General features: G+C 37.7%; 11 non-coding genes across 11 annotated transcripts; 10 read left to right on the forward strand and 1 right to left on the reverse strand.

Moving 5' to 3' along the window:
* Window positions 1-885: 885 nt before the first annotated feature.
* LOC124388208 lies at window positions 886-1,098 on the forward strand. Its single transcript, XR_006926388.1, has one exon. It is a non-coding gene; the product is annotated as a small nucleolar RNA U3 (small nucleolar RNA).
* Window positions 1,099-2,252: 1,154 nt separating this feature from the next.
* Window positions 2,253-2,462, forward strand: LOC124388226. The gene has a single exon (XR_006926405.1). It is a non-coding gene; the product is annotated as a small nucleolar RNA U3 (small nucleolar RNA).
* A 1,153-nt stretch (window positions 2,463-3,615) lies between these two features.
* On the forward strand, window positions 3,616-3,826 carry LOC124388217. The gene has a single exon (XR_006926397.1). It is a non-coding gene; the product is annotated as a small nucleolar RNA U3 (small nucleolar RNA).
* A 1,152-nt stretch (window positions 3,827-4,978) lies between these two features.
* Window positions 4,979-5,188, forward strand: LOC124388158. Its single transcript, XR_006926343.1, has one exon. It is a non-coding gene; the product is annotated as a small nucleolar RNA U3 (small nucleolar RNA).
* A 1,152-nt stretch (window positions 5,189-6,340) lies between these two features.
* LOC124388218 lies at window positions 6,341-6,551 on the forward strand. The gene has a single exon (XR_006926398.1). It is a non-coding gene; the product is annotated as a small nucleolar RNA U3 (small nucleolar RNA).
* A 1,157-nt stretch (window positions 6,552-7,708) lies between these two features.
* On the forward strand, window positions 7,709-7,919 carry LOC124388220. Its single transcript, XR_006926399.1, has one exon. It is a non-coding gene; the product is annotated as a small nucleolar RNA U3 (small nucleolar RNA).
* Window positions 7,920-9,073: 1,154 nt separating this feature from the next.
* On the forward strand, window positions 9,074-9,283 carry LOC124388159. The gene has a single exon (XR_006926344.1). It is a non-coding gene; the product is annotated as a small nucleolar RNA U3 (small nucleolar RNA).
* A 1,153-nt stretch (window positions 9,284-10,436) lies between these two features.
* Window positions 10,437-10,646, forward strand: LOC124388209. Its single transcript, XR_006926389.1, has one exon. It is a non-coding gene; the product is annotated as a small nucleolar RNA U3 (small nucleolar RNA).
* A 1,154-nt stretch (window positions 10,647-11,800) lies between these two features.
* LOC124388211 lies at window positions 11,801-12,012 on the forward strand. The gene has a single exon (XR_006926391.1). It is a non-coding gene; the product is annotated as a small nucleolar RNA U3 (small nucleolar RNA).
* Window positions 12,013-13,168: 1,156 nt separating this feature from the next.
* Window positions 13,169-13,381, forward strand: LOC124388201. Its single transcript, XR_006926381.1, has one exon. It is a non-coding gene; the product is annotated as a small nucleolar RNA U3 (small nucleolar RNA).
* A 6,130-nt stretch (window positions 13,382-19,511) lies between these two features.
* On the reverse strand, window positions 19,512-19,723 carry LOC124388198. Its single transcript, XR_006926378.1, has one exon. It is a non-coding gene; the product is annotated as a small nucleolar RNA U3 (small nucleolar RNA).
* Between the last annotated feature and the right edge of the window lie 1,724 nt (window positions 19,724-21,447).

Raw genomic sequence — 21,447 nt, forward strand, 5'->3', positions numbered from 1 at the left:
TAAATGTTTATGTGTAAAACCAGGACAGATTTAAAACACTTAAGCCATACAAACCAATTTATTACTGTATTGGACTGTGGCGAGACTTGGTATGTTGTATGGTATAGAGACACTAGCATTGACTCAAAGACAAGAGGTGGAGGTAGCAGAGCTGAAGATGTTGATGTTATCGTTAGGAGTGACGAGGTTGGACAGGATTAGAAATGAGTTTATTAGAGGTAGAGCGCATGTAGGACGTTTTGGGGACAAGGAGAAGGAGGGCGATTGAGATGGTTTGGACGTGTGCAGAGGAGGGACATGGGGTATATCGGTGGGACAATGCGAAAGATGAAGCCACCAGGAAGTAGGAAAAGAGGAAGGTCAAGAAGGAGGTTTATGGATGTGGTGAGGAAGGATCATGCAGCCAGTTGGGTTGAAAGAGGTAGATGTAGAGGACAGGGTGGTATGGAGTTTAATGAAGAGAAGCAATGTACCTTAGCGTAGATTCGAAAAATTGGAACTAAAGTTTCGATCCGATATCAATTTTACGTTGGTGTCGATACTATTCATCTCAGGATTGATCTGCCCACCCCTAGTTATTTATTTTATAGACAAATTTGCTTCATACAGTATATCATTTGTTAGTTTGTGCTAATGAGTACACAATGTGTGTTTTTGCAGTGTGAGATCTCAACTACCCACCTCATTCATTTCGTGACTCATTTCTCACTTTTGAGTATCTTACACCATGTCATTTATTTTCTATTGTTTCGGGGGGGTTTTTTGGATCAATTAGATGGAAAGCTGTTGAATTTATGACACATTTGCTTGAAAATGATCAAATCTACCATCTTCAGGATCTGGGTACTATTCAAAGTGCTTGACTGTCTGAACATGAGAGAATTTAAGACTATACTTTCAGGGATCATTTCTATAGTAACTAACTTGGAAATGTGATTTGAAAGCGATACGTCTCCCTAATCACGATGATGAGCTGTGATGTTCTCTTCTGAGCGTGAATTGGATATGAGCTAATGATTCTCTCATGGGCTTTGATCATTGATGAACGTTCTCTGCTTCTTTTGAGGTTTGAGAGGAAGAGTACATGATCAGAGTGATTAGTGATATATGTGGTCAAGAAACATTTGTGTCATGTTCAACATTTGTAAAATAAAGTTTGCTTTTACAAATTTAACAATCTCAGGTTGATGTTTGAAACAAAATTTTACTTTAATAGACATACATTTGACTCGGTTTGTACTTTATTGTGGTGGTGGAGGCAGTCTCTCAAGGAAGTATGAGGTGAATGCATCATTTATCTGCTGGATCAGAATACTGTTTAATGAACACCAAAAGTTTGTGCTGTTTTGTTTCCAACTCACTTGTAATTAAATGTTTATGTGTAAAACCAGGACAGATTTAAAACACTTAAGCCATACAAACCAATTTATTACTGTATTGGACTGTGGCGAGACTTGGTATGTTGTATGGTATAGAGACACTAGCATTGACTCAAAGACAAGAGGTGGAGGTAGCAGAGCTGAAGATGTTGATGTTATCGTTAGGAGTGACGAGGTTGGACAGGATTAGAAATGAGTTTATTAGAGGTAGAGCGCATGTAGGACGTTTTGGGGACAAGGAGAAGGAGGCGATTGAGATGGTTTGGACGTGTGCAGAGGAGGGACATGGGGTATATCGGTAGGACAATGCGAAAGATGAAGCCACCAGGAAGTAGGAAAAGAGGAAGGTCAAGAAGGAGGTTTATGGATGTGGTGAGGAAGGATCATGCAGCCAGTTGGGTTGAAAGAGGTAGATGTAGAGGACAGGGTGGTATGGAGTTTAATGAAGAGAAGCAATGTACCTTAGCGTAGATTCGAAAAATTGGAACTAAAGTTTCGATCCGATATCAATTTTACGTTGGTGTCGATACTATTCATCTCAGGATTGATCTGCCCACCCCTAGTTATTTATTTTATAGACAAATTTGCTTCATACAGTATATCATTTGTTAGTTTGTGCTAATGAGTACACAATGTGTGTTTTTGCAGTGTGAGATCTCAACTACCCACCTCATTCATTTCGTGACTCATTTCTCACTTTTGAGTATCTTACACCATGTCATTTATTTTCTATTGTTTCGGGGGGGTTTTTTGGATCAATTAGATGGAAAGCTGTTGAATTTATGACACATTTGCTTGAAAATGATCAAATCTACCATCTTCAGGATCTGGGTACTATTCAAAGTGCTTGACTGTCTGAACATGAGAGAATTTAAGACTATACTTTCAGGGATCATTTCTATAGTAACTAACTTGGAAATGTGATTTGAAAGCGATCGTCTCTAATCACGATGATGAGCTGTGATGTTCTCTTCTGAGCGTGAATTGGATATGAGCTAATGATTCTCTCATGGGCTTTGATCATTGATGAACGTTCTCTGCTTCTTTTGAGGTTTGAGAGGAAGAGTACATGATCAGAGTGATTAGTGATATATGTGGTCAAGAAACATTTGTGTCATGTTCAACATTTGTAAAATAAAGTTTGCTTTTACAAATTTAACAATCTCAGGTTGATGTTTGAAACAAAATTTTACTTTAATAGACATACATTTGACTCGGTTTGTACTTTATTGTGGTGGTGGAGGCAGTCTCTCAAGGAAGTATGAGGTGAATGCATCATTTATCTGCTGGATCAGAATACTGTTTAATGAACACCAAAAGTTTGTGCTGTTTTGTTTCCAACTCACTTGTAATTAAATGTTTATGTGTAAAACCAGGACAGATTTAAAACACTTAAGCCATACAAACCAATTTATTACTGTATTGGACTGTGGCGAGACTTGGTATGTTGTATGGTATAGAGACACTAGCATTGACTCAAAGACAAGAGGTGGAGGTAGCAGAGCTGAAGATGTTGATGTTATCGTTAGGAGTGACGAGGTTGGACAGGATTAGAAATGAGTTTATTAGAGGTAGAGCATGTAGGACGTTTTGGGGACAAGGAGAAGGAGGGCGATTGAGATGGTTTGGACGTGTGCAGAGGAGGGACATGGGGTATATCGGTGGGACAATGCGAAAGATGAAGCCACCAGGAAGTAGGAAAAGAGGAAGGTCAAGAAGGAGGTTTATGGATGTGGTGAGGAAGGATCATGCAGCCAGTTGGGTTGAAAGAGGTAGATGTAGAGGACAGGGTGGTATGGAGTTTAATGAAGAGAAGCAATGTACCTTAGCGTAGATTCGAAAAATTGGAACTAAAGTTTCGATCCGATATCAATTTTACGTTGGTGTCGATACTATTCATCTCAGGATTGATCTGCCCACCCCTAGTTATTTATTTTATAGACAAATTTGCTTCATACAGTATATCATTTGTTAGTTTGTGCTAATGAGTACACAATGTGTGTTTTTGCAGTGTGAGATCTCAACTACCCACCTCATTCATTTCGTGACTCATTTCTCACTTTTGAGTATCTTACACCATGTCATTTATTTTCTATTGTTTCGGGGGGGTTTTTTGGATCAATTAGATGGAAAGCTGTTGAATTTATGACACATTTGCTTGAAAATGATCAAATCTACCATCTTCAGGATCTGGGTACTATTCAAAGTGCTTGACTGTCTGAACATGAGAGCATTTAAGACTATACTTTCAGGGATCATTTCTATAGTAACTAACTTGGAAATGTGATTTGAAAGCGATCGTCTCCTAATCACGATGATGAGCTGTGATGTTCTCTTCTGAGCGTGAATTGGATATGAGCTAATGATTCTCTCATGGGCTTTGATCATTGATGAACGTTCTCTGCTTCTTTTGAGGTTTGAGAGGAAGAGTACATGATCAGAGTGATTAGTGATATATGGTCAAGAAACATTTGTGTCATGTTCAACATTTGTAAAATAAAGTTTGCTTTTACAAATTTAACAATCTCAGGTTGATGTTTGAAACAAAATTTTACTTTAATAGACATACATTTGACTCGGTTTGTACTTTATTGTGGTGGTGGAGGGCAGTCTCTCAAGGAAGTATGAGGTGAATGCATCATTTATCTGCTGGATCAGAATACTGTTTAATGAACACCAAAAGTTTGTGCTGTTTTGTTTCCAACTCACTTGTAATTAAATGTTTATGTGTAAAACCAGGACAGATTTAAAACACTTAAGCCATACAAACCAATTTATTACTGTATTGGACTGTGGCGAGACTTGGTATGTTGTATGGTATAGAGACACTAGCATTGACTCAAAGACAAGAGGTGGAGGTAGCAGAGCTGAAGATGTTGATGTTATCGTTAGGAGTGACGAGGTTGGACAGGATTAGAAATGAGTTTATTAGAGGTAGAGCGCATGTAGGACGTTTTGGGGACAAGGAGAAGGAGGCGATTGAGATGGTTTGGACGTGTGCAGAGGAGGGACATGGGGTATATCGGTGGGACAATGCGAAGATGAAGCCACCAGGAAGTAGGAAAAGAGGAAGGTCAAGAAGGAGGTTTATGGATGTGGTGAGGAAGGATCATGCAGCCAGTTGGGTTGAAAGAGGTAGATGTAGAGGACAGGGTGGTATGGAGTTTAATGAAGAGAAGCAATGTACCTTAGCGTAGATTCGAAAAATTGGAACTAAAGTTTCGATCCGATATCAATTTTACGTTGGTGTCGATACTATTCATCTCAGGATTGATCTGCCCACCCCTAGTTATTTATTTTATAGACAAATTTGCTTCATACAGTATATCATTTGTTAGTTTGTGCTAATGAGTACACAATGTGTGTTTTTGCAGTGTGAGATCTCAACTACCCACCTCATTCATTTCGTGACTCATTTCTCACTTTTGAGTATCTTACACCATGTCATTTATTTTCTATTGTTTCGGGGGGGTTTTTTGGATCAATTAGATGGAAAGCTGTTGAATTTATGACACATTTGCTTGAAAATGATCAAATCTACCATCTTCAGGATCTGGGTACTATTCAAAGTGCTTGACTGTCTGAACATGAGAGAATTTAAGACTATACTTTCAGGGATCATTTCTATAGTAACTAACTTGGAAATGTGATTTGAAAGCGATCGTCTCTAATCACGATGATGAGCTGTGATGTTCTCTTCTGAGCGTGAATTGGATATGAGCTAATGATTCTCTCATGGGCTTTGATCATTGATGAACGTTCTCTGCTTCTTTTGAGGTTTGAGAGGAAGAGTACATGATCAGAGTGATTAGTGATATATGGTCAAGAAACATTTGTGTCATGTTCAACATTTGTAAAATAAAGTTTGCTTTTACAAATTTAACAATCTCAGGTTGATGTTTGAAACAAAATTTTACTTTAATAGACATACATTTGACTCGGTTTGTACTTTATTGTGGTGGTGGAGGGCAGTCTCTCAAGGAAGTATGAGGTGAATGCATCATTTATCTGCTGGATCAGAATACTGTTTAATGAACACCAAAAGTTTGTGCTGTTTTGTTTCCAACTCACTTGTAATTAAATGTTTATGTGTAAAACCAGGACAGATTTAAAACACTTAAGCCATACAAACCAATTTATTACTGTATTGGACTGTGGCGAGACTTGGTATGTTGTATGGTATAGAGACACTAGCATTGACTCAAAGACAAGAGGTGGAGGTAGCAGAGCTGAAGATGTTGATGTTATCGTTAGGAGTGACGAGGTTGGACAGGATTAGAAATGAGTTTATTAGAGGTAGAGCGCATGTAGGACGTTTTGGGGACAAGGAGAAGGAGGCGATTGAGATGGTTTGGACGTGTGCAGAGGAGGGACATGGGGTATATCGGTAGGACAATGCGAAGATGAAGCCACCAGGAAGTAGGAAAAGAGGAAGGTCAAGAAGGAGGTTTATGGATGTGGTGAGGAAGGATCATGCAGCCAGTTGGGTTGAAAGAGGTAGATGTAGAGGACAGGGTGGTATGGAGTTTAATGAAGAGAAGCAATGTACCTTAGCGTAGATTCGAAAAATTGGAACTAAAGTTTCGATCCGATATCAATTTTACGTTGGTGTCGATACTATTCATCTCAGGATTGATCTGCCCACCCCTAGTTATTTATTTTATAGACAAATTTGCTTCATACAGTATATCATTTGTTAGTTTGTGCTAATGAGTACACAATGTGTGTTTTTGCAGTGTGAGATCTCAACTACCCACCTCATTCATTTCGTGACTCATTTCTCACTTTTGAGTATCTTACACCATGTCATTTATTTTCTATTGTTTCGGGGGGGTTTTTTGGATCAATTAGATGGAAAGCTGTTGAATTTATGACACATTTGCTTGAAAATGATCAAATCTACCATCTTCAGGATCTGGGTACTATTCAAAGTGCTTGACTGTCTGAACATGAGAGAATTTAAGACTATACTTTCAGGGATCATTTCTATAGTAACTAACTTGGAAATGTGATTTGAAAGCGATCGTCTCCTAATCACGATGATGAGCTGTGATGTTCTCTTCTGAGCGTGAATTGGATATGAGCTAATGATTCTCTCATGGGCTTTGATCATTGATGAACGTTCTCTGCTTCTTTTGAGGTTTGAGAGGAAGAGTACATGATCAGAGTGATTAGTGATATATGTGGTCAAGAAACGTTTGTGTCATGTTCAACATTTGTAAAATAAAGTTTGCTTTTACAAATTTAACAATCTCAGGTTGATGTTTGAAACAAAATTTTACTTTAATAGACATACATTTGACTCGGTTTGTACTTTATTGTGGTGGTGGAGGCAGTCTCTCAAGGAAGTATGAGGTGAATGCATCATTTATCTGCTGGATCAGAATACTGTTTAATGAACACCAAAAGTTTGTGCTGTTTTTGTTTCCAACTCACTTGTAATTAAATGTTTATGTGTAAAACCAGGACAGATTTAAAACACTTAAGCCATACAAACCAATTTATTACTGTATTGGACTGTGGCGAGACTTGGTATGTTGTATGGTATAGAGACACTAGCATTGACTCAAAGACAAGAGGTGGAGGTAGCAGAGCTGAAGATGTTGATGTTATCGTTAGGAGTGACGAGGTTGGACAGGATTAGAAATGAGTTTATTAGAGGTAGAGCGCATGTAGGACGTTTTGGGGACAAGGAGAAGGAGGGGCGATTGAGATGGTTTGGACGTGTGCAGAGGAGGGACATGGGGTATATCGGTAGGACAATGCGAAAGATGAAGCCACCAGGAAGTAGGAAAAGAGGAAGGTCAAGAAGGAGGTTTATGGATGTGGTGAGGAAGGATCATGCAGCCAGTTGGGTTGAAAGAGGTAGATGTAGAGGACAGGGTGGTATGGAGTTTAATGAAGAGAAGCAATGTACCTTAGCGTAGATTCGAAAAATTGGAACTAAAGTTTCGATCCGATATCAATTTTACGTTGGTGTCGATACTATTCATCTCAGGATTGATCTGCCCACCCCTAGTTATTTATTTTATAGACAAATTTGCTTCATACAGTATATCATTTGTTAGTTTGTGCTAATGAGTACACAATGTGTGTTTTTGCAGTGTGAGATCTCAACTACCCACCTCATTCATTTCGTGACTCATTTCTCACTTTTGAGTATCTTACACCATGTCATTTATTTTCTATTGTTTCGGGGGGGTTTTTTGGATCAATTAGATGGAAAGCTGTTGAATTTATGACACATTTGCTTGAAAATGATCAAATCTACCATCTTCAGGATCTGGGTACTATTCAAAGTGCTTGACTGTCTGAACATGAGAGAATTTAAGACTATACTTTCAGGGATCATTTCTATAGTAACTAACTTGGAAATGTGATTTGAAAGCGATCGTCTCCTAATCACGATGATGAGCTGTGATGTTCTCTTCTGAGCGTGAATTGGATATGAGCTAATGATTCTCTCATGGGCTTTGATCATTGATGAACGTTCTCTGCTTCTTTTGAGGTTTGAGAGGAAGAGTACATGATCAGAGTGATTAGTGATATATGTGGTCAAGAAACATTTGTGTCATGTTCAACATTTGTAAAATAAAGTTTGCTTTTACAAATTTAACAATCTCAGGTTGATGTTTGAAACAAAATTTTACTTTAATAGACATACATTTGACTCGGTTTGTACTTTATTGTGGTGGTGGAGGGCAGTCTCTCAAGGAAGTATGAGGTGAATGCATCATTTATCTGCTGGATCAGAATACTGTTTAATGAACACCAAAAGTTTGTGCTGTTTTGTTTCCAACTCACTTGTAATTAAATGTTTATGTGTAAAACCAGGACAGATTTAAAACACTTAAGCCATACAAACCAATTTATTACTGTATTGGACTGTGGCGAGACTTGGTATGTTGTATGGTATAGAGACACTAGCATTGACTCAAAGACAAGAGGTGGAGGTAGCAGAGCTGAAGATGTTGATGTTATCGTTAGGAGTGACGAGGTTGGACAGGATTAGAAATGAGTTTATTAGAGGTAGAGCGCATGTAGGACGTTTTGGGGACAAGGAGAAGGAGGCGATTGAGATGGTTTGGACGTGTGCAGAGGAGGGACATGGGGTATATCGGTAGGACAATGCGAAGATGAAGCCACCAGGAAGTAGGAAAAGAGGAAGGTCAAGAAGGAGGTTTATGGATGTGGTGAGGAAGGATCATGCAGCCAGTTGGGTTGAAAGAGGTAGATGTAGAGGACAGGGTGGTATGGAGTTTAATGAAGAGAAGCAATGTACCTTAGCGTAGATTCGAAAAATTGGAACTAAAGTTTCGATCCGATATCAATTTTACGTTGGTGTCGATACTATTCATCTCAGGATTGATCTGCCCACCCCTAGTTATTTATTTTATAGACAAATTTGCTTCATACAGTATATCATTTGTTAGTTTGTGCTAATGAGTACACAATGTGTGTTTTTGCAGTGTGAGATCTCAACTACCCACCTCATTCATTTCGTGACTCATTTCTCACTTTTGAGTATCTTACACCATGTCATTTATTTTCTATTGTTTCGGGGGGGTTTTTTGGATCAATTAGATGGAAAGCTGTTGAATTTATGACACATTTGCTTGAAAATGATCAAATCTACCATCTTCAGGATCTGGGTACTATTCAAAGTGCTTGACTGTCTGAACATGAGAGCATTTAAGACTATACTTTCAGGGATCATTTCTATAGTAACTAACTTGGAAATGTGATTTGAAAGCGATCGTCTCTAATCACGATGATGAGCTGTGATGTTCTCTTCTGAGCGTGAATTGGATATGAGCTAATGATTCTCTCATGGGCTTTGATCATTGATGAACGTTCTCTGCTTCTTTTGAGGTTTGAGAGGAAGAGTACATGATCAGAGTGATTAGTGATATATGTGGTCAAGAAACATTTGTGTCATGTTCAACATTTGTAAAATAAAGTTTGCTTTACAAATTTAACAATCTCAGGTTGATGTTTGAAACAAAATTTTACTTTAATAGACATACATTTGACTCGGTTTGTACTTTATTGTGGTGGTGGAGGCAGTCTCTCAAGGAAGTATGAGGTGAATGCATCATTTATCTGCTGGATCAGAATACTGTTTAATGAACACCAAAAGTTTGTGCTGTTTTTGTTTCCAACTCACTTGTAATTAAATGTTTATGTGTAAAACCAGGACAGATTTAAAACACTTAAGCCATACAAACCAATTTATTACTGTATTGGACTGTGGCGAGACTTGGTATGTTGTATGGTATAGAGACACTAGCATTGACTCAAAGACAAGAGGTGGAGGTAGCAGAGCTGAAGATGTTGATGTTATCGTTAGGAGTGACGAGGTTGGACAGGATTAGAAATGAGTTTATTAGAGGTAGAGCGCATGTAGGACGTTTTGGGGACAAGGAGAAGGAGGCGATTGAGATGGTTTGGACGTGTGCAGAGGAGGGACATGGGGTATATCGGTAGGACAATGCGAAGATGAAGCCACCAGGAAGTAGGAAAAGAGGAAGGTCAAGAAGGAGGTTTATGGATGTGGTGAGGAAGGATCATGCAGCCAGTTGGGTTGAAAGAGGTAGATGTAGAGGACAGGGTGGTATGGAGTTTAATGAAGAGAAGCAATGTACCTTAGCGTAGATTCGAAAAATTGGAACTAAAGTTTCGATCCGATATCAATTTTACGTTGGTGTCGATACTATTCATCTCAGGATTGATCTGCCCACCCCTAGTTATTTATTTTATAGACAAATTTGCTTCATACAGTATATCATTTGTTAGTTTGTGCTAATGAGTACACAATGTGTGTTTTTGCAGTGTGAGATCTCAACTACCCACCTCATTCATTTCGTGACTCATTTCTCACTTTTGAGTATCTTACACCATGTCATTTATTTTCTATTGTTTCGGGGGGGTTTTTTGGATCAATTAGATGGAAAGCTGTTGAATTTATGACACATTTGCTTGAAAATGATCAAATCTACCATCTTCAGGATCTGGGTACTATTCAAAGTGCTTGACTGTCTGAACATGAGAGCATTTAAGACTATACTTTCAGGATCATTTCTATAGTAACTAACTTGGAAATGTGATTTGAAAGCGATACGTCTCTAATCACGATGATGAGCTGTGATGTTCTCTTCTGAGCGTGAATTGGATATGAGCTAATGATTCTCTCATGGGCTTTGATCATTGATGAACGTTCTCTGCTTCTTTTGAGGTTTGAGAGGAAGAGTACATGATCAGAGTGATTAGTGATATATGTGGTCAAGAAACATTTGTGTCATGTTCAACATTTGTAAAATAAAGTTTGCTTTACAAATTTAACAATCTCAGGTTGATGTTTGAAACAAAATTTTACTTTAATAGACATACATTTGACTCGGTTTGTACTTTATTGTGGTGGTGGAGGGCAGTCTCTCAAGGAAGTATGAGGTGAATGCATCATTTATCTGCTGGATCAGAATACTGTTTAATGAACACCAAAAGTTTGTGCTGTTTTGTTTCCAACTCACTTGTAATTAAATGTTTATGTGTAAAACCAGGACAGATTTAAAACACTTAAGCCATACAAACCAATTTATTACTGTATTGGACTGTGGCGAGACTTGGTATGTTGTATGGTATAGAGACACTAGCATTGACTCAAAGACAAGAGGTGGAGGTAGCAGAGCTGAAGATGTTGATGTTATCGTTAGGAGTGACGAGGTTGGACAGGATTAGAAATGAGTTTATTAGAGGTAGAGCGCATGTAGGACGTTTTGGGGACAAGGAGAAGGAGGCGATTGAGATGGTTTGGACGTGTGCAGAGGAGGGACATGGGGTATATCGGTAGGACAATGCGAAAGATGAAGCCACCAGGAAGTAGGAAAAGAGGAAGGTCAAGAAGGAGGTTTATGGATGTGGTGAGGAAGGATCATGCAGCCAGTTGGGTTGAAAGAGGTAGATGTAGAGGACAGGGTGGTATGGAGTTTAATGAAGAGAAGCAATGTACCTTAGCGTAGATTCGAAAAATTGGAACTAAAGTTTCGATCCGATATCAATTTTACGTTGGTGTCGATACTATTCATCTCAGGATTGATCTGCCCACCCCTAGTTATTTATTTTATAGACAAATTTGCTTCATACAGTATATCATTTGTTAGTTTGTGCTAATGAGTACACAATGTGTGTTTTTGCAGTGTGAGATCTCAACTACCCACCTCATTCATTTCGTGACTCATTTCTCACTTTTGAGTATCTTACACCATGTCATTTATTTTCTATTGTTTCGGGGGGGTTTTTTGGATCAATTAGATGGAAAGCTGTTGAATTTATGACACATTTGCTTGAAAATGATCAAATCTACCATCTTCAGGATCTGGGTACTATTCAAAGTGCTTGACTGTCTGAACATGAGAGAATTTAAGACTATACTTTCAGGGATCATTTCTATAGTAACTAACTTGGAAATGTGATTTGAAAGCGATACGTCTCCTAATCACGATGATGAGCTGTGATGTTCTCTTCTGAGCGTGAATTGGATATGAGCTAATGATTCTCTCATGGGCTTTGATCATTGATGAACGTTCTCTGCTTCTTTTGAGGTTTGAGAGGAAGAGTACATGATCAGAGTGATTAGTGATATATGTGGTCAAGAAACATTTGTGTCATGTTCAACATTTGTAAAATAAAGTTTGCTTTTACAAATTTAACAATCTCAGGTTGATGTTTGAAACAAAATTTTACTTTAATAGACATACATTTGACTCGGTTTGTACTTTATTGTGGTGGTGGAGGGCAGTCTCTCAAGGAAGTATGAGGTGAATGCATCATTTATCTGCTGGATCAGAATACTGTTTAATGAACACCAAAAGTTTGTGCTGTTTTTGTTTCCAACTCACTTGTAATTAAATGTTTATGTGTAAAACCAGGACAGATTTAAAACACTTAAGCCATACAAACCAATTTATTACTGTATTGGACTGTGGCGAGACTTGGTATGTTGTATGGTATAGAGACACTAGCATTGACTCAAAGACAAGAGGTGGAGGTAGCAGAGCTGAAGATGTTGATGTTATCGTTAGGAGTGACGAGGTTGGACAGGATTAGAAATGAGTTTATTAGAGGTAGAGCGCATGTAGGACGTTTTGGGGACAAGGAGAAGGAGGCGATTGAGATGGTTTGGACGTGTGCAGAGGAGGGACATGGGGTATATCGGTAGGACAATGCGAAAGATGAAGCCACCAGGAAGTAGGAAAAGAGGAAGGTCAAGAAGGAGGTTTATGGATGTGGTGAGGAAGGATCATGCAGCCAGTTGGGTTGAAAGAGGTAGATGTAGAGGACAGGGTGGTATGGAGTTTAATGAAGAGAAGCAATGTACCTTAGCGTAGATTCGAAAAATTGGAACTAAAGTTTCGATCCGATATCAATTTTACGTTGGTGTCGATACTATTCATCTCAGGATTGATCTGCCCACCCCTAGTTATTTATTTTATAGACAAATTTGCTTCATACAGTATATCATTTGTTAGTTTGTGCTAATGAGTACACAATGTGTGTTTTTGCAGTGTGAGATCTCAACTACCCACCTCATTCATTTCGTGACTCATTTCTCACTTTTGAGTATCTTACACCATGTCATTTATTTTCTATTGTTTCGGGGGGGTTTTTTGGATCAATTAGATGGAAAGCTGTTGAATTTATGACACATTTGCTTGAAAATGATCAAATCTACCATCTTCAGGATCTGGGTACTATTCAAAGTGCTTGACTGTCTGAACATGAGAGAATTTAAGACTATACTTTCAGGGATCATTTCTATAGTAACTAACTTGGAAATGTGATTTGAAAGCGATACGTCTCCCTAATCACGATGATGAGCTGTGATGTTCTCTTCTGAGCGTGAATTGGATATGAGCTAATGATTCTTTCATGGGCTTTGATCATTGATGAACGTTCTCTGCTTCTTTTGAGGTTTGAGAGGAAGAGTACATGATCAGAGTGATTAGTGATATATGTGGTCAAGAAACATTTGTGTCATGTTCAACATTTGTGAAATAAAGTTTGCTTTTACTAATTTAACAATCTCAGGTTGATGTTTGAAACAAAAATTTTACTTTAATAGACATACATTTGACTCGGTTTGTACTTTACTGTGGTGGTGGAGGGCAGTCTCTCAAGGAAGTATGAGGTGAATGCATCATTAATCTGCTGAATCAGAATACTTTTTAATGAACACAAAAATTTTGTGCTGTTTTTGTTTCCAACTCACTAGCAATTAAATATTTATGTGTAAAACCAGGACAGATTTAAAACACTTAAGCCATACAAGCCAATTTATCACTGTATTGGACTGTGGTGAGACTTGGTATGTTGTATGGTATAGAGACACTAGCATTGACTAAAAGACAGGAGGTGGAGGTAGCAGAGCTGAAGATGTTGATGTTATCGTTAGGAGTGACGAGGTTGGACAGGATTAGAAATGAGTTTATTAGAGGGAGAGCACATGTAGGACGTTTTGGAGACAAGGAGAAGGAGGGGCGATTGAGATGGTTTGGACGTGTGCAGAGGAGGGACATGGGGTATATCGGTAGAACAATGCGAAAGATGAAGCCACCAGGAAGTAGGAAAAGAGGAAGGCCAAGAAGGAGGTTTATGGATGTGGTGAGGAAGGATCATGCAGCCAGTTGGGTTGAAAGAGGTAGATGCAGAGAATAGGGTGGTATGGAGTTTAATGAAGAGAAGCAATGTACCTTAGCGTAGATTCGAGAAATTGGAACTAAAGTTTCGATCCGATATCAATTTTTACGTTGGTGTCGATACTATTCATCTCAGGATTGATCTGCCCACCCCTAGTTATTTATTTTATACACAAATTTGCTTCATACAGTATATCATTTGTTAGTTTGTGCTAATGAGTACACAATGTGTGTTTTTGCAGTGTGAGATCTCAACTACCCACCTCATTCATTTCGTGAATTATTTCTCACTTTTGAGTATCTTACACCATTTCATTTATTTTCGATTGTTTCGGGGTTTTTTTTTGGATCAATCATATGGAAAGCTGTTGAATTTATGACACATTTGGTTGAAAATGATCAAATCTACCATCTTCAGGATCTGGGTATTATTCAAAGTGCTTGACTGTCTGAACATGAGAGAATTTAAGACTATCAGAATACTTATATTAATTGATTTAACGCTTGAGCAGAGAAGAAACTATATCATATTTAGTATGTGTGAGTAATTTGAAAAGCTCTACTGGGCATGGTGATGAGAAGTTAAAAATAAATTTTAGGATTTTATATATATATATATATATACCCCCTGAAAAAAGTTAACCTCGTAGATGTTCCTAAAACCACTTAAAACTGAGTAGAGAATTTGTGAAAACCTTATATTACCTATACATTGTTTTAGGTTATAAATAAAAAACATTTTGCTTTTATTAAGTAAATTTAATTAAGAATAAATACTTCAACTTTATAAACTAATTGCCACCCTTTCTTTAGTTTATTAACCCTCTGAACAAACTGAAAACAAACCACTTTTTTTTTACAAGCAAATTCGATTTATATTGAACATCTCTCCATCTCATGCTTCATAAGTTATTAATAAATAAAATTTATCAATTATTAAAACACAAAAAAAACCTAAGCTTAAATCTGATTCAAGCATAGAACAATTCATCACAATTCATCTATGCAATAAAAAATAAAAATACCAGAACATGTAGGATCAGCTATAAGCCCTTTCTTGTTTGCAGTGGTGATGGACAGGTTGACAGACGAGGTCGGACAGGAGTCTCCAGGGACAATAATGTTTGCAAATGATATTGTGATTTGTGGTGAGAGTATAGGGAGCAGGTTGAGAAGAGGTGATGAAGGTGGAGGAGTTTAGGTACCTAGGGGCAACAGTGCAAAGTAATGCAGAGTGTGTTAGAGAAGTGACTAAAAGAGTGCAGGCATGAATTGGTGGAGAAGAGTGGCAGGAGTGATTTGTGATTGAAGGGTATCTGCAAGAGTGAAAGGGAAAGTTTATAGGACTGTGGTGAGACCTGCGATGTTGTATGGTTTGGAGACAGTGACAATGACTAAAAGACAGGAGGTGGAGCTGAAGGTATCAGAGCTGAAGATGTTGAGATTTCCATTGGGAGTGACAAGGATGGACAGGATTAGTATTGATTTTATTAGAGGGAAAAACGCATGTGGTACGTTTTGGGGACAAAGTGAAAGAGGCCCGAAAGAAACCTTGAGAGGAACCAGACTCCATTCGCAGCGAACACTATCCAGAGGCAGGCCTGTACAAAGTGGGAAGCTCCAAGGAGGGAAGAGGGGCAGGAACAGTGGTCACTGGAACCTCAGGAGTATGTTTAACGAGAGAGAGAGAGAGAGAGAGAGAGAGAGAGAGAGAGAGAGAAGGATATGGATTATTATGTGTCCTTATTGTTTTATAAGAGTTAAGGACAATGTGCAGTTGGGGACTCCGGCAAGATTCGATATGGCAGCATAACTTAAAGGCAGAACCAGAAGGTAACACAGACATGAGGGATCTCTGGAATAAGAGATAACCCACCACACCACCTTCAACAAACCTGAGTGAACGTGTGAGAGTGAGGGGATGACAGCATACAAATATCACAGATCACAGAACACTCTATATCTATGATCCAGATCAATAACATTCCCCTATAAAACAGATCTGCGCCTTTACCTAAAAAAAATATCTTCGGATAAAAGACTTGACTTGAACATGGAAACTGATTGGAAGGCTATTCAATACCTGTGGGGCTTTATAAGAGAAAGATCTGCCCCCTGCTGCTCTTAATTGTTTGAGGTACCAACAAATAGCCTGCACATTTTGATTTAAATAGGCATGGAGGATCATACTGGTACAGAATTTCACTCAGATACTGCGGCATGAGACCGTTAAATGCTTTGTACTTCATTAGTAGTATTTTTTATAAACAATGTAAGATTTAATTGGAATCAGTGTAAACTCATTAAAAAGGGGTGATGTGGTCATATTTTCTAGATCTAGTGAGGACCCTTGCTGCTGCATTCTGGACTAACTAAAGCTTATTTATGCACTTACTCAAACACCCAGACAGTAAAGCAATAGTAGGGTCAATAATCACACCAAGGTCTTTGACTGCTGTACACACTGAGATAAAAACACCATTCAGATATGCAATGGAATTGGAAAGTCTAGCTGCATGTGGTCCTAGTAGAAGTACTTCCGTCTTATCCGAGTTGAGCAGAATGAAGGTATCAAGCATACACTGTCTAATGTCCTTTACACACTTCTCAACATTGGTAAGCTGATCTCTCTCATCTGTCTGCTGAAATATACAGCTGTGTATCATCAGCATAGCAATGGAAGCAAATACCATGTTTATGTATAATTTCACTCAGGGGCAGCATATATAAAGAGAAAAGCGGTGGGCCTAAGACAGATCCTTGCGGAACAAATATCTTTACCTCAGAGAGTGTGGAGAACACACAATTTACATCAACAAACTGATAGCGATCACTCAAATAAGACCTTAGCCAGGAGAGAGCTGTTCCCTTTATTCCAACAACCTTCTCAAATCTAGCAAGCAGGAGAGTATAATCAATTGTGACAAAAGCTGCACTAAGGTCAAGCAAAACAAGTAAAGAGACAAAACCCTGATCAGAGGCCAATAACAGGTCATTTACCACCTTAAATAGGTCCGTATCGGTGCTATGATGAGACCTAAATCCTGATGGATACATCTTAAAGATTTTATTTCTAAGTCGATGTAAGCATAACTGCTGTGCTACAACCTTTTTGAAAATCTTGGAGCTAAAGGGGAGGTTTGAAATTGGCCTATAGCTGGACAGCTGACAAGAGGGTGGAGAAATATGCTAATCTAGCAGCACTAAGAGATTTTTTATAACTCAGGCTCTCTTTTCATGCTATTTGAAATATTGTCAATTTGGTTTGATGCCATTTACGTTAAAATTTCCGAGTGGTCTATTTGAAGGTGTGAGTATGATCATTATACCACTGTGCTATTTTTTCTCCCTGATAATTTTGGATTTAAGGGGAGCCACATCATCTAGAGTATCAGTAGGAGAATGCTGAGGATGAAGCCACCAGGAAGGAGGAAAAGAGGAAGGCCAAAATTGGAGTTCATGGATGTGGTGAAAGAAGACATGCAGGTAGTTGGTTTATATTGGCAGATATAATGGACAGAGGGGTATGGAGATGGATGATCCGGTGTGGCAACCCCTAATGGGAGCAGCCGAAAGAAGAATAAGAATGCAGTTCATTAACTCTAGAGATTCTGCTAAAAATAACATAAATAAATAACATAATATCATCCTAAATAAGAGACCATTCTATAATGCTTAAATCCCCTGAAAAAACTATCACTATCTTAAATCTGATTAATGGACAAAACAGTAAACCATTAAGCATCATTGTGATTAGGGAGACAAAACTTTCGAATCACATTTCCCTGGTACACCCTATAAACTCAATCCAGTTGCAGACTGTAAAGCTATTCGAATTGATCACACTTTGACAAGTTGGTTGCAGCCTCCCTAATCATGTCCCAGTAAGTATATTCAAAGTATGGCAAGCCAAAAGGGTCAGAATTACGCCTTAGATTAAACGCGTTAACATTAAAAACGCCGTTAAATACGGACGGCGATTTAGACAGTATTGGCGCCGAAAAATACGCCGTTGTTATCACAAACGCCGTAAAAAGCGCGCGAAAATACGTAAATGACGCCGTATTTGACGGCGTTTAGTATACAAGAAGAGCGCCGCTTTTTACGCCGTTCATAGAGTCATGTGACGGCGTAAAAAACGGCGTTTTGGTTGCACAGCGCGCGCGTCTTTTACAGCGTTTTTCTTATAGTATAATGAGTCACCACCCATTGATTTCCACAGCCAGTAATATTGAACTGTTCTCATCCAATCAATGATGAACAGAACCAGACCGGACCAATTCAGCACAGATCATTTGTGATAATGTTTAAATGGCTTTACCTGGCCAGGTTTCCATTTATATTCTTTACTGTTTTAAATTTTTATTGGCGTTATTGTATTACAAGACAAAACTAATCAATGCTTGTGTTCATTAAATAAAAACTTCAGCAAAGTTTCTGCAAAAATCTGAATCTTTAAATTTTTTTTAAACGACTCTGGTAAATATGTTGTTGCAAGATCCAAATGTATTTGATTGTCAAAAAATAAATCAGAAAACAATTTTGGTGTGGCAACTGGGCACTTTTATTTCACCAGCATTCCAGAAGACCTCAACATTGACGTGCATTTCCTTAAATTAACTACAACCTCTTAACATATTTACATAGTAAAATAATGACTATTAAAGTCGTAGCTGAAGCTTATTTGGATCTATACAAATGTAAAAAGGTGATTTCACCAAATTTCACCGAACAAAAGGGGATGTTTTGGACACCGTTTTTTTGGTGTCAAGAAATAAAAACCTGAAAGTGATACTGTATAATAGAACATACTGTAAACAAACTTGAAAAGTTCGCTCTGTGTTTTGTACATTTAATGAAAGTCAACCATAACATGCAGCCATAATTTCTATTTTGGGATGAACTTTCCTCCCTTTCCTGTCCTTTATGATTCATTTAAAGATGTCAAAAAAGACAAAACATTGCAAAGGATGTCTTTTCGCGCGCTTTTTATTTATATTTATTTTTTATTTTACGGCTCCAATACTGTTTAAAACGCCGTATTTAACGGCGTTTTTAACGTTAACGCGTTTAATCTAAACCGTAATTCTGACCCTTTTGGCTTGCCATATCAAAGTACCCTGAAGATCACGTTTTCACAGTAATCTTAGAATCTATGAAGTCAAACCTGCAACACAGCTTTCAAACAGATCACGCATTTATTTTATATTCAGATGATCCTCAAGCCTTCTAACCAATTTCTTTATTTTCATTTTGCCAAAACAACCTATTACTTTCTACACATATCTTCTAGTTTTTCTTTTTTCAATAATCCTGCTACCGCTAAACAATAAAGCAAAACTTTACTAAGAAACATGCATGTCCACATAAAAATTATAATTTCTAAAATAAAAAACTAAGACACCATAATTAATCTATCATTAACATAAGAACCAGAATCACTCTGATCATGTATTCTTCTTCTCCTGCTCCATAAGAAGCAGAGAACGTTCATCAATAATTAAAGCACATGAAAAATCATAAGCTCCAATCCGATTCACGCTCAGAAGAACACATCAAACCTCGTCATCGTGATTAGGGAGACGTATCGCTTTCAAATCACATTTCCGAGTTAGTTACTATAGAAATGATCCCTGAAAGTATAGTCTTAACTGCTCATCTCACAGCGCAGTGAAGCTCTTAAATTACACAAACATATTAAAGAGGGTAGATTTCAGCTTTTACAAATATCACACGCGAAACTAAATAGCAATTATAACAGGCTAATAATAACACTTCAAATCACAGGAAATTATACTGAATAAAAGCAGTAAATAAATTATACGAATGAATGACCATAACCATCATGCTTTGCGCACACAAGACTCGAGTCAGTTCCACGGTTAAAAGATCCTGCAGTTCTTTGACTAAACGCTAGATGGAAGCAAACCTTTATTTACTTTTTTGTGTGCTCTGTTCTTTTTCTGTTGTCAGTTTTGGACGTGATTGATACGTATTGCTTTACAACCTTTGATATGTGGTTCTCCAAACTTAATAAATAATAAATAAAATAAATTAACTAAGACTCGTTTTGCCTCTGCTCAAGAGGATTATGATCAAAATGGTTCTTGTTGTTGTACGTTTGCTTCCATCTAGCGTTTGGTCAAAGAACTGCAGGATCCTTGAAATGTGAAACTGACTCGAGTCTTGTGTGCGCAAAGCATGGTGGGTATGTTCATTCATTCGTATAATAAATGTTCTGCTTTTATTTAAAATAAATTGCTGTGTTTTGAGGTGTTATTAATAATTTGTTTTAATGGCTGGTTACTTTCGCGTGTGATATTTGTAAAAGCTGAAATAAACGCTAGATGGAAGCAAACCTTTATTTACTTTATTGTGTGCTCTGTTCTTTTTCTGTTGTCAGTTTTGGACGTGATTGATACGTATTGCTTTACGACCTTTGATATGTGGTTCTCCAAACTTAATAAATAATAAATAAAATAAATCAACTAAGACTCGTTTTGCCTCTGCTCAAGAGGATTATGATCAAAATGGTTCTTGTTGGCTGTATCATTTTTAGCACGTCCAGCAACTCCAAAGCAATAAATGTCACACTGTTATCTGTATAGCATTTTTCCAATTTTGCAATATGTAAATGATGTTTCTTTACTTGAATACCCTCTTAATTACACTGTGTACAATATTACACAATATTATGGTTGCTTTTTTACATTTTTGTTGGTCGACTGATTGATGTGGGAGGGGCTAAATAAGTAAGAAATACGTACTGTAGTTACAGTAATCCCCCGTTTATTTCGGTGGTTACGTTCCAAATCCGCCGATAAACGGACGCTACTGCAAAAATTCTATTTTATGTATGCAGTGCTGTACTGTATTAACGTTTTACTTCATTTTATAGTTAATAATTATATTTTAATTAATAGCGGGAAAATATATAAACCTTCACAGAATAATACATTTTAATCAGTAAACAGAATGCACAGAATTAAATGTCAAACCAAAATCAAGCACCAAAGATTTTGGTGCTTAATTTGCGATATGGCTAATTGTTAGCTTCGTAAACTAGTCTACATCTGTGGTGTGTGCAAGCCAGGAAATGATACGCCAGTGGTGATTGAAAAAGCTCCGCAAGGACAAGAAATAAGGTGATGTGCTGAAAACGCACAATGAGGAAAAAAATATTGATATTAAACCATAGATTAAAACATATCAAAGGATGTAAAGCAATACGTATCAATTTCTGTCCAAAAAAGCACAAAGCACACAATAAACTACCTTACAACGCATTTAATTAACAAATAACGATAGAAAAAATAATAATTTACTCACCTTGTCCTAAAGTTGTACGTTTGCTTTCATCTAGCGTTTGGTCA

This window comes from Silurus meridionalis, chromosome 6 (assembly GCF_014805685.1).
Source record: "Silurus meridionalis isolate SWU-2019-XX chromosome 6, ASM1480568v1, whole genome shotgun sequence".
Taxonomy (NCBI): Eukaryota; Metazoa; Chordata; class Actinopteri; order Siluriformes; family Siluridae; genus Silurus; species Silurus meridionalis.